Source organism: Chiloscyllium punctatum, chromosome 15, assembly GCF_047496795.1.
Source record: "Chiloscyllium punctatum isolate Juve2018m chromosome 15, sChiPun1.3, whole genome shotgun sequence".
NCBI classification, from domain to species: domain Eukaryota; kingdom Metazoa; phylum Chordata; class Chondrichthyes; order Orectolobiformes; family Hemiscylliidae; genus Chiloscyllium; species Chiloscyllium punctatum.
In genome coordinates this window covers 64,254,063-64,266,280 of record NC_092753.1, presented here as the reverse complement: position 1 = coordinate 64,266,280, position 12,218 = coordinate 64,254,063, and the positions used below count along the sequence as shown (strand labels likewise).

Below are 12,218 nucleotides of genomic sequence, written 5' to 3'. Positions count from 1 at the left end.
AAATGCAAATTAGAGGTGGGCACTCTTGTACATTGCCTATGGACCTGTCATAAGATCTGTAGATATTGGACTAAAGTAGCAAGTACCCTGACAGAAATTTTAGGAACGGAAATTAAAGTGGACCCTGTATCTCTCCTTTTGGGCTTTTCGAACTTTCCCTCCCTGGACATGTACGGGAAGAGACTATTTTCTATTCCTTCTTTCTGTGCAAGGAAAAATATTTTGGTAAACTGAGTGGCTGAGGGCCCCCCTGGACTTTCAAATTGGCACAGATTAATTATGGAATGTATTCCCCTTGACTTCCTTACAAATATGGTGCACCGAAAGACCGAATTATTTTATAAAATATGACAGCCCTTCTTGAATTACATAAATACAGATATTTCGGCTATCCTAACAAGGGCTTTTATTTAATTGAGATTACAAACCTGCCTGGTCCGGGGCCCCTTAGCAGAGGAATCCCGCACGAATACGGGTTTTATTACATCTGATGTTAACACATTCCGAGCATGTAAGAGATTTAAATATACACTCTGGTTAGTTGTAGGTTAGATAAGTAAACAGTTGAGTTCTGTTTTTTTTTCTTTTTCGGTATTTTTTTTTCTTTTGTTAAATTTTGGCTATTGTATATTTGATTTAATTGTATATCAATGTTTGTATATGAGAGTTTTGTTTATTTTTGTAAACTTGTAAAAATGTTAAATTTCTAATAAAAATATCTATTAAAAAAAAGGGCAAGAAGACACTGATAGGAGTAGCCCTAACAGTAGCTATATGGTAGGACAGGGAATAACTCATAGATAATGACAGCTTGGATCAAATCAGTACATTAATCATGGGTGATGCTATTTTCATGTAGATTGTCAGATTGGCAAAGTGGAAGAACTTAGAGAATGCTTTCGGGACAGGTTCCCAGACTGACATGTTGTGAATCCAACCAGGGAACAGGCTATTTTGAATCTAATGAAGTTTATTGAGACAGCCTTAATAAATGATGACAGAGTAAAAGATCTCCTTGCAAATAGTGATCATAACAAAGCAAAAATAAGTGTTCAGCTTGAGAGGGAGGAACTTAGGTCAGAAGCAAAAGTGCTCAATTTAAATGAAAAGGCATGAGGCAGCGTTATCTGGAGTGTACTGGGAAAGACGTTTAGCAGCAAATATGATTGAGAATCAGTGATGGATTTTAAGAAAATAGTTCATGGCTCACAGCACAGACATTCCAGTGAGGAAGAAAGATTTGAGAAAGAGGATAAGCTGGCTATGGTTAACCAGGGAAATTAAAGATAGCATCAGGTTGAAAGAAAATTTCAAACAGGGACTTCAAGGTTCTGCTGGCCAGAGTGGTGCATCGTCTTCCCCCAGGACCAACAGAGGAGACCATGCCACCAGACCCTGTCAGCCTGCTCTGAAGTCAATACCCATGACAAAATAGTCTCCACAATTCATCAGAAGCTTCAGCAGTGCAGGGCAAAGGTAAATGGTCTTCTCCACTCCTCACAGTAAATATAACCATCTTCTCTCTGCTACCTCACATTCACTCTCTCCCTGCTGCTTTGTCCAACTCCTTCCAAAGCTCACGCTCTACCATTCTCACTGTCGCACATGGTATCTTCTATCACTCGCTCTCACCCACCCAACCTCAAACTCCCCACACCCTCCAATAACCCTGCGTACTCTCTGTGATGCCTACTCACTACCTTTACCCCACCTGCACCAATGCTAATAGCTGTGCCGCATTCTATCATCCCATCCAGTGCCTCTAGAGACAGGAATGGAAGAATTTTGTTTCCTAAAGGACCCTGATGGTTTGAGTATACATGGCGGTCTAAACATTTCCACAGCTTCAAAAGAGCAGTTACAAGGCTCAAAAATGTTGACAACTCAAAGTTAAATACAAATGAAAAGCAGTGCTGAAGAATGGTCCAGTAATATCTATCACAGCAAGGTCACAAAATGAATTTGTTCCCTGTTACATTGGTTGCTGGGATTTTGGATTTTAGTGTTATGTTCTGCAACTGTGTTTGCTCATCTGTAAAAACTGATCACTTAAGGCTTCACATTTGCATCAAAGTAAAGTGACTGCTTCTAAAACTCCCCTCTGATGCTAGCTAGAGTTTGGTAAGATGCTAATTTGGAAATCTGTTAAATCTTCAATGAGTTGACTCGTTTCTGTGCTATCGTTGGTTTCAGGTTGCACACCTCAAGTGTACATGTATTCACATAAGTGACCTCATCGATTCCTTCCTGAATTGCAAGCATATATTCACATAAGAGCAGCAGAGGACAGAATGCAGTGGTTTGTTGCTCAAAGTTTGGTCTGAAAATGTGTGGTCACATATATCTTGCTGGATTGAACTGTGACCCTCTCTGTAGTGTTTTGGAGAACTCAACACTGCTGTAATACCATGAAGGTGTGGAACTTTGCCAGGCAAGTGTACGCTGAGAAACTCAAAGACAACTTCAAGTTTTTTCTATATAGTGAATCTCACATCCATGGATAGATGGCTTTATCTATCCTCAGGGCTGAGTATAGGGATAGATTGGACAATAGTCTGGGCATTGCAAGTTGAACGCCTGTGTTACATTCTGCAGACCATTAGATAAGTTCGCAAGATGTAGAAACAAAAGTAGTCCATTCAGCCCATCAAGTTTGCTTCACCATTCAATGAGATAATGGCTGACCTGTTAATTCTCAACTTCACCTCTTGCCTTTTTCCTACACAGGCAGTCCCTGAGCTATGAAGGAGTTCTGTTCCTGAGTATTTTTGTAATTTGATTTGTACACAGGTCAAAATACAAACAGTACAATAAAGTTTATCTGTGTATAAGTACAATTGAATGTTCACATGTCAGATTCTTAAAATTAATAGTATTATGGGATCTTTATCATAACTATGAGTATTTGTAAGTCAGACATTCATAAGTCAAGGACCACCTGTCACTCTTGAATCCCTTACTGATTAAAAATCTGCCTACCTGAGCCTCAGTTCAGTGTGACTGTGTGACTGCAGCCCAGAGAGTGCTCAACAATCAGTCCTGTAGGATCAATAGACAATAGATGGCATTCAGAGGAATCGTATATAACAGTCAGGAATCTGCAAACACAGCAGTCAGGAGTCTGTCAGTCATGTCTAGGCTGTTCATCGAATGCAGTTGGAGCTCAAATACAGTCTTGGATGTCAGTCCATTGATCATTGAGGGTGGGATGCAAAGGGAGTCAGTCAGGGCTGTGAAGGGATCACTATCAAAAGAGGTGGGCTGATGGGAGGGTAGGGGGGGAGAAGCAGATACATTTATGGAGTGAGGAACAAGGATGGCATTTGGGCTGGTATGTGGAATAGCAGCAGAAGGCCTGGTTGGCTACAAGGCTACAGTGGGAGTTATAACTGGCAGTGACTAACACTGTGGCTTCCATGGTGGAAGCATCACAGGACAGGGTGGAGATGATTAAATTGTGATATTGGGATTCAGGAGAAAGGAGGGCAGTTGGAGGTGAAATTCAACATGGTGTGTTTTTACATTAGAGTGGAATTGGGTGGAAAAGGGTTGTCAGGTAGTGCAAGATAAAAAGGGACATGGGGGACTTGAGGGGACTTGGGGACCATGCGAGGCACAATGTTAATGGAGCAGGCATTAGATCAGTTTCACTGTTTGTATCAATCTGGGGGGGGGGAGGGGGGGGGGGGGAGGGGGGGTTCCCATGGGTCTCTCCAGTAGAGTCTAGACAGGGTGTGTTGTCCCATTGTGGCATACTGTGCTCTGCGATTCTACAATTGGAGCAGGTGCTAGATGCTGAAGTGATGGCGGAACAAGAGTAGTCATTGAGGAGACGGATGGGGACATTGAGCTTGGGAAAACTCTGTTTGTGGTTCAGCTCAGATGCATCAGGTAATGCAAGGCAGAAAAGATCTGAGTGACACCTACTAGAGGACAATCATGGACTATCAAGGTCAAGTTGCCAGCATTTGGTTTACATTTTGGGTGCAAGTTGTAGACTGTATTTGTTTCCATTATGTTCCCTTTTGCTGGCTGACGATAGAAGTTCACGTTTGCTCTTGTCCAAATGCGTGCCTGATTTTGATGTTTCCAATAGGACAATGAAAAGCTGCGGGTGACCACTGGACATTGGGGAAAGAGTCATAGGATGTGCCTAAGGACAGGAAAAGTGGATAGGGTGAGGGAATGGCGTTATACGTGTGAGGGAATGCCAGAAATGCCCATGGACAGCCGTGAGGTTAGGAGCTTAGGTGGTTGCTGTGACATGCCCACTGTCAGCGAAGGGCAATGCCAGATTGCCAATGCTTGTCTGGATGCAGGTGTGGCGTTTCAAAGATGGTGTGGAAGCGAGAGATCCTGGTCTTTTGGCAGATACCTGCTGAGTGGTGCATTGGTCTTGGAATGGCATAGCTAAGATGAGAGCAAATCAGATGAGAAGCACATCACGGGGCAGGTGGGTAGGTTCTGAGGAAAATTTGGCGAGATACAAAGAGAAATCTTGCTTGGCCTCGTGTCAAGAATCCCTCTATAAAACTCAACACAACTTGTACTTAGCCAAAAGAAATGTTAAAATGCAGTCCAGAGTTCCATTTCAGGTTTCTGACCTCTGATCTGACAAGCATGTCCACCATTTTCTGATCCCATTGTAATTTTATGTTATTGCCCTGATAGTACAACTTGCATCACAGTCAAAATCCCAAGCTTTTTCCCAACCCAGAAATGCAATGTACGGAATTAATATGAGCAGTGAGGACTTTTCTTTAATAAATGTATATTTTCAAATGAAATCTAGCAACAAATGTTACACATCGAACCACACGTGAAAAGCAGTTATAAGTGAAGGAGACAAAATCAGTGAGAGGAAAACAGACACACTTATCTTAGCACATCTCATACATTTAAAAATATATACATAGCTCCCATGTGTTAATGTGTTTGCAATCTCTCACTTTCTTTAATCAGGCTTGACATCTCTGATTTTAATTACTTGCTTTTTCATTAGAAGCCAGTGAATGGAATACTATAGTTTAATAAAGTGGAAAACAAGTCATTTTTACAAACAAGTATATGGATTTGATAGAGGATTTTGAAAAGCCCGTACAGCAGATTTTTAAAAATGATTCATTAATTGGAATGAACAGCAGTTTCTTGACTAGAAGCAAACAGTAACTATTTTGATCTGCATATAGATAGCTGCAAAGTATTATTACAGGATGTAACACAATATCAGAATCAAAGGCGAAATACACTTCATCACAGTTCATCCAATAGCAGCTCATGGGAAGTTTTGTTGGAAGAGAAAATTCCCCAGACATTAAATCCTTTCCATTATGAATGAGAAAGCTCAGTGTGATTTTATGAATTTTGTAATTTGGGAATATCAGTCAAAAGTTTTAAGTTTTGTCCAGGAGAGAAACCTTTCCAGTAGATGAGCAGGCATATATCTATTAAAATGACCATAGTTTGTCAATTAAGTGATGGATTCTGTGCAAGTTATGCTGATGATATATTCACAATTTTATTTGTATACAGTACAATATTTAAGTGCTTGTTCAATTTAAGGTTTTTATTTTTCAATACAGTTCTAAAACAGTTCCAAAAATTCACCATCTACTGTTAAAACTTGGTTTAATTGCCATAAAAATGAAATAAAGATCAGGACAATACCATGGCTCAGATTATGCTTGAGCAGGACATCTCACGTTACTGAAGTGAGGCGTCCAGGCCTCATTCCTCAGGAAAGATGAGGAGGTCTCAGAGGAAGTTGCCCCAAATGTGCAGTTAGAATATATATTTCAAGGAGAAAGCAATTCTGGCTTTAATATAGACGCAGAGGGTCTTACAAAATGACTCCCAGATGTTACATGACTACCCTTGTAGATTCAGTTGGTATTGGGTCCACACTGTACATCTCTCAGGAAGAAATTACTGGAGTCTTTTTGACATTTAACGAACATTTTCAAGGAAGTAAAGAAACTCCCTGGCAATGGTTTTCCTCAATGTATGAATAGCTCTTTCTATCTCACCAACAACCTGCCCACACCTAGGCTAATCCAATACCTTCCATGGAAGCATAATTTGACAGTCTTAGGATATCAACATTTTTAAATTTTGCACGGTAAAAAGGTTTGGCTGTGAGGAAATGTTTTGAGAGAAACATTTCAAAGCAGCCACTACTAAGCAACAGGGAAAAAGTGGAAAATGTTCAGGACAGCTGTATTGAACTAAGCTACCAAGAGGCACAATCAGCAGAGCCATAGAAACAAAGCAAAGAGGCCTTCATTCACGCCCTGCATCTGACCTGCTCAGTCCAGCAGTAAGCGTAATCTCTGACCAACCTTTAACTACAGAATATTTCATTATTTTGAACTCTGATTATAATGTTTCAAGACCTTCACTTCTGAAAATGATTCTTTGACCAAGCTCGGCCTGCAACAATAGTAGGGATTGATCTCATTTGCACCTTCACAAGTAACTTTTGCTCATATTTTAAGTCTTCGCATTTATATTATTCAAAGGAGGCAATGGCCTAGTGGTGTTATCACTCAAATATTAATCCAAAATTTGTTAACTGGTCTGGGGACTTGGGTTCAAATCCTCCCATGGCAGATGGTGGAATTTGAATTCAATATAAGTCTGGAATTAAGAGTCTAATGATTAATATGAATCCATTGCTGATTGTTTGGAAAAACCCACCTGGTTCACTAATGTCTTTTAAGGAAGGAAGTCTGCCATTCTTACATGGTCTGGCTTACATGTAACTCCAGACCCACAGCAATGTGGTTGACTATTAATTGCCCTCTGGCCAATTATGTTTGGGCAATAAATGCTGGCCTAGCCAAAGCTGCCCACATCCCATGCTAATAACATTTGACTTAAATAAGTTCTAGCAATAGTTTTAGATTAGATTACTTACAGTGTGGAAACAGGCCCTTCAGGCCAACAAGTCCACACCGACCCTCCAAAAAGCAACCCACCCAGACCCATTCCCCTACATTTATCCCTTCACCTAACACTATGGCCAATTCACCTAATCTGCCCATTTTTGGACTATGGGAGGAAACCAGAGCACCCAGAGGAAACCCACTCAGACACGGGGAGAATGTGCAAACTCCACACAGACAGTTGCCTGAGGCGGGAATTGAATCTGGGTCTCTGGTGCTGTGAAGTAGCTACTGTGCTACTGTACCGCCCAGAAATTAACCAACCTTTTTTATCTTGGTTAAAGGATAAAGCTGTGCTGCTGGTTACTTTTAATGGAAACACTTGAAAATTAAAAGAGGACAAGCAACCTTATATAATTTCTTAATTCATGAACCGTGCTGAGGACAAGACCTGATGTGTAGTTGTGACTTGGTGGAGACGATATTTACTGCCTGGCATTCATGACATCAGTTATGTAGAGAAACTAGACCAAGAGGGGTACTGGGGCTAGTTGGGTAGCTCTTTTAAAGGGCTAGCACAGACACAATGGGATGAATTGCTTTGTTCTCTGCTGCAATTTCTTTTATTATTCTTCATGGGCTTGCACACATTCCTGGTTGCACCTTCATGTATTGATCATTCCTAATTGACTTTGAGAAGGTGGTGGTGAGCTGCTTTCTTGAACTACTAGCCCACATTGGGTCCATTTCCAGATTTCCTTAATTCTAGCTCTGTCATTGACAACAGGTAGCCAGGGACACAGTTGCACTGTAAACAGGTGACCAGGAGACAGGACTGCGTGGGAAATCATGTCTCACAAACTTGATTGAGTTTTTTGAAGAAGTAACAAAGAGGATTGATGAGGGCAGAGCAGTAGATGTGATCTATGTGAACTTCAGTAAGGCGTTCGACAAGGTTCCTCAGGGAGACTGATTAGCAAGGTTAGATCTCATGGAATACAGGGAGAACTAACCATTTGGATACAGAACTGGCTCAAAGGTAGAAGACAGAGGGTGGTGGTGGAGGGTTGTATTTCAAACTGGAGGCCTGTGATCAGTGGAGTACCACAAGGATCGGTGCTGGGTCCTCCAATTGTTGTCATTTATATAAATGATTCGGATGCGAGCATAAGAGGTAAAGTTAGTAAGTTTGCAGATGACACCAAAATTGGAGGTGCAGTGGACAGCAAATAGGGTTACCTCAGATTACAACAGGATCTTGACCAGATGGGCCAATGGGCTGAGAAGTGGCAGATGGAGTTTAATTCAGATAAATGCGAGGTGCTACGTTTTGGGAAAGCAAATCTTAGCATGACTTATACACTTAATGGTAAGGTCCTAGGGAGTGTTGCTGAACAAAGAGACCTTGGACTACAGGTTCACAGCTCCTTGAAAGTGGAGTTGCAGGTAGATAGGATGGTGAAAAAGGTGTTTGGTATGCTTTCTTTTATTGGTCAGAGTATTGAGTACAGGAGTTGGGAGGTCATGTTGCAGCTGTATAGGACATTGGTTAGGCCACTGTTGGAATATTGCTTGCAATTCTGGTCTCCTTCCTATCAGAAAGATGTTGTGAAACTTGGAAGTACTCAGAAAAGATTTACAAGGATGTTGCCAGGGTTGGAGGATTTGAGCTATAGGGAGAGGCTGAACAGGCTGGGGCTGTTTTCCCTGGAGCATCAGAGGCTGAGGGGTGACCTTATAGAGGTTTACAAAATTATGAGCGACATGGATAGGGTAAATAGACAAAGTCTTTTCCCTGGTGTCGGAGAGTCCAGAACTAGAGGGCATAAGTTTAGGGTGAGAGGGAAAAGATATAAAAGACACCTAAGGAGCAACTTTTTCACACAGAATGTGGTATGAGTATGGAATGAGCTGCCGGAGGAAGTGGTGGAGGCTGGTACAATTACAATATTTAAGGCATTTGGATGGGTATATGAATAGGAAGGGTTTGGAAGAATATGGGCCAGGTGTTGGCAGGTGGGACTAGATTGGGTTGGGATATCTGGTTGGCATGGACGGGTTGGACCGCAGGGTCTGTTTCCCTGCTGTACATCTCTATAACTCTATGACAGTAAATCAGAGTCAATAGATGTGAAGCTGGAAGAGCACAGCAGATCAGGCAGCATCCATGCTTTTTTTCATTTCCTGCTCTTGTCAATGTTTTGAGCTGAAACCCTCCTGACGAAGGGATTTGGTCTGAAATGTTGACTTTCCTGCTCCTCGGATGCTGTCTGACCAGCTGTGCTCTTCCAGCTTCACATTGGCTAAGTGTGTGACTATCCCTGAATGCAAGTTTTCCATGGTATTTTGATTATTTACAGATTTCAAATAAAGGTGGAGCTATTGGGTTCTCTCCCTGCGTACCCACCTCCTGTCAGCGGACGAGCCAAGCACATTGTGAGAGGTCATGGGCCAGAAAAAGCAGCAATGTTGCAAAAAGTAACCTAAATACTTAATCCCTCTCTTAATTGGCTTCCTGCCATTGACAAGCAGGGAGCCAGTTAGGTTGCCCTCAATAAAATTACATGGTGGTGGGAACACGTTGGGAGCTGTGTTTCTGTCATTATCCTGTTCTCTCTCTATTCTAATGTGTTGGCCAATGGTGTATCTGTTTCAACCATTTCTTTCACAGCATTAATCTCAACCATTATTGCGATGTTAACAGAATCTCCTGGAAACACAGTACACACACAGTCCTAAACAACTAACAAGCCAGAACATAGTGCTGTGTGAAGAATGTACAATTGATAGTGTTATGAAGTTGAAGGTATGTACTGTACCATTAAGAGAGAGTGAAAGCTGACAAGCACCTGTCATATGACTGACTAGCAGGAACGAAGTGTACTGGACAATTTGAAGATGTAACGTTTGGCTGCAACCTAGATACCTGAATTCTTTTCACATAGTTTCAAGTTAGCCAATCAGTTTAAATTATGCCCCAAGATATTAAAACCCAATTGAATTTGAATTTTACTGTTTTGACAACATTGAACCAATGAGACAATCTGTTGTTTGGGTATAAAAGCGGGCATTTTGGTCAGTTAGCTGGAGAAAGAGCACCAACTGTCATTGTCAGACAAACTGCCCAAAAATACTCTCTATCAAAGGTACTTTTTTCATATGAAAGATTGTTGCAGCCGAAGACTGAAGACATCCCAGGGAGATCTATCAACAGAGGAAGATCAATACCAGAGACAAGAGCCGCTATCTGGTTTTGAAAGGATTAAGTTGCTATAAATTTAATAGGGACGTTATTGGATCAGTAGATTGTTATAGAGTGGAAGGTAGATAACAAACCTTTAAGAGAAAGGACACTTAGAGGTATAAATAGTTGTTGTTTAATGTTCACTTTAGAGTTAAAGAATAAGAATGATATTTTTTGTTAAATAGTGGAATTTGGGTAGTTCTCTGTCACTCATACTTTAACAGATTACAAGTCGAGGTGAACCTTTCTGTGTTTGGTTTAATTAGCAGAGGCATTTACCACTGTGTCGTAATAACAGAATATGTGAACAGTCCATGGCTGGATCCATCAAGTTTGTAACAGAATAAGTGCAACACCAGGTTAAAATCAGGTAAGTATGCAACTAAGTTTAACTCGTACTGATGTTTAGCTCTACATGTGATGTATAAACTCACTATCAGTGTGAATGAATAGGAGGATACATGACCATAACAATCATAGATTAGCGCGGAGACAAAACAGTTGAAATTGGAGAGTTTTCCTGAAAACTCTAAGACATACAAACACAAGTGCGAGTACAGCAATTTACCAGGGCAACTAAAAAGGTAATTTATAACTGAAGCACAAACCATGACTTACAAAAGGATGGTGTTACTTTTGTTTTTAAATTGCAGAACCAATTAATTACCTATGAATTATGGCCTGGAATTCATATTACCTGTGACTGAATATAATGATTGGAAATGGCAGAATTAACCCGTATGTTTTAACTGTTCATTTGAAGCCTGCCATTATTTCCTGTATTGCTCTATATTCCCACTGCAATGAACACACCTGCTCTGGTGGTGAGCTGATATCTTTGGTTTCATCAGAGGGGGAAGCAAATTTAACCACATTCTTTATAAACAGGTAATGTATTTCAATTCACACAACACAGAAAGTTACATTTTCCAAGTGAGATGGCAGCCTCAGCAAATATTAGAGGGAGGTGAGTGAAGTTCCTGCTATTGCACTGTGTTAATTGGAAATTAAATGTCCCAATTGTTTTTAAAACATGCAGATGAATGCACAGCCTGTGTCCTTGACGAAAGCACCATAATGATAGATTGACTACATAGTTGCTCACACATACAATTCCGAAAACCTCAGTCAGCTGTCTAAAATTCTGGAGGCAATGTGCTTTATAGACAGTTAAACCATTTAGAGGCTATAAATCTAAAATAGACAGTAAACATAAGTGTTCATTTCATAGCTGGCTCCTCATATAATTGCTTATAATTGCAGACACCTAACACAAAGAGGCAGTAAAACACAGCAAATTAAACACCTTACCCAATTAAAAACGATCATGGTGCAGGTTCAGAAGGTGGAGTCCAGAAGTAGCATGTGGGATGCATAGGTTGGAAGATACGATCGCATTTGTGCTTCATAAAGTATAATTACATACATTAAAATGCAAAATATTTCAGTAGGTGTAAAGCTAAGACCGTGCTGCATCTTGAAATATGTCATGTCTTATCTAAGCAGCAGGAACTAGGTGCTTATCATGTGTATTTCTTATTTTTATAGGCTTATGTACCACAGCCTCAGCAGCAGCAAAACGATCCCTCTTATCACCGCACCTCACCACAGTACCAATTATGAATTAAAGCTGGCACCAGCAAATATGTACACACTTAACAACATGTTAGTAATTTGGAAGAAGAGACAAAAATGAGTTACTTCTCATTGGCACTGGGTAGGATTAAAATAATGGCTGCAGAACAAGTGATGCTGAAGGCCATTATCGCAAAGGCTGCCAAGACACTTTGTCATGATTTGGAGATGCTGGCGTTGGACTGGGGTGGACAAAGTTAAAAACCACACAACACCAGGTTATAGTCCAACAGGTTTAATTGGAAACATACTAGCTTTCGGAGCACCGCTCCTTCATCAGGTGGTTGTGTCCGGGGAAAGGCTACCCCACCACAACAGAACAAGATGTCACTACTGTGAGAAACAAAGCCCACTCACTTCAATAATTTCAGTCCGAGACAAGATCTGAATCAGTAGTGCCATTTATTTTACACTTGCAAGTGGGTGTGATGTCACTTTCTCAAGGCAAGGGACAT

At 40.9% G+C, this 12,218-nt stretch overlaps 1 protein-coding gene across 1 annotated transcript in view; it reads right to left on the bottom strand.

The window, feature by feature from the left end:
* Positions 1-11,525, bottom strand: part of cd247 (CD247 molecule) — a 151,317-nt gene extending 139,792 nt beyond the window's left edge. The window contains exon 1 of the mRNA XM_072585320.1: positions 11,440-11,525. The gene's annotated coding sequence lies outside the window, so the exon portion shown is untranslated. The remainder of the gene's footprint in view (positions 1-11,439) is intronic.
* Between the last annotated feature and the right edge of the window lie 693 nt (positions 11,526-12,218).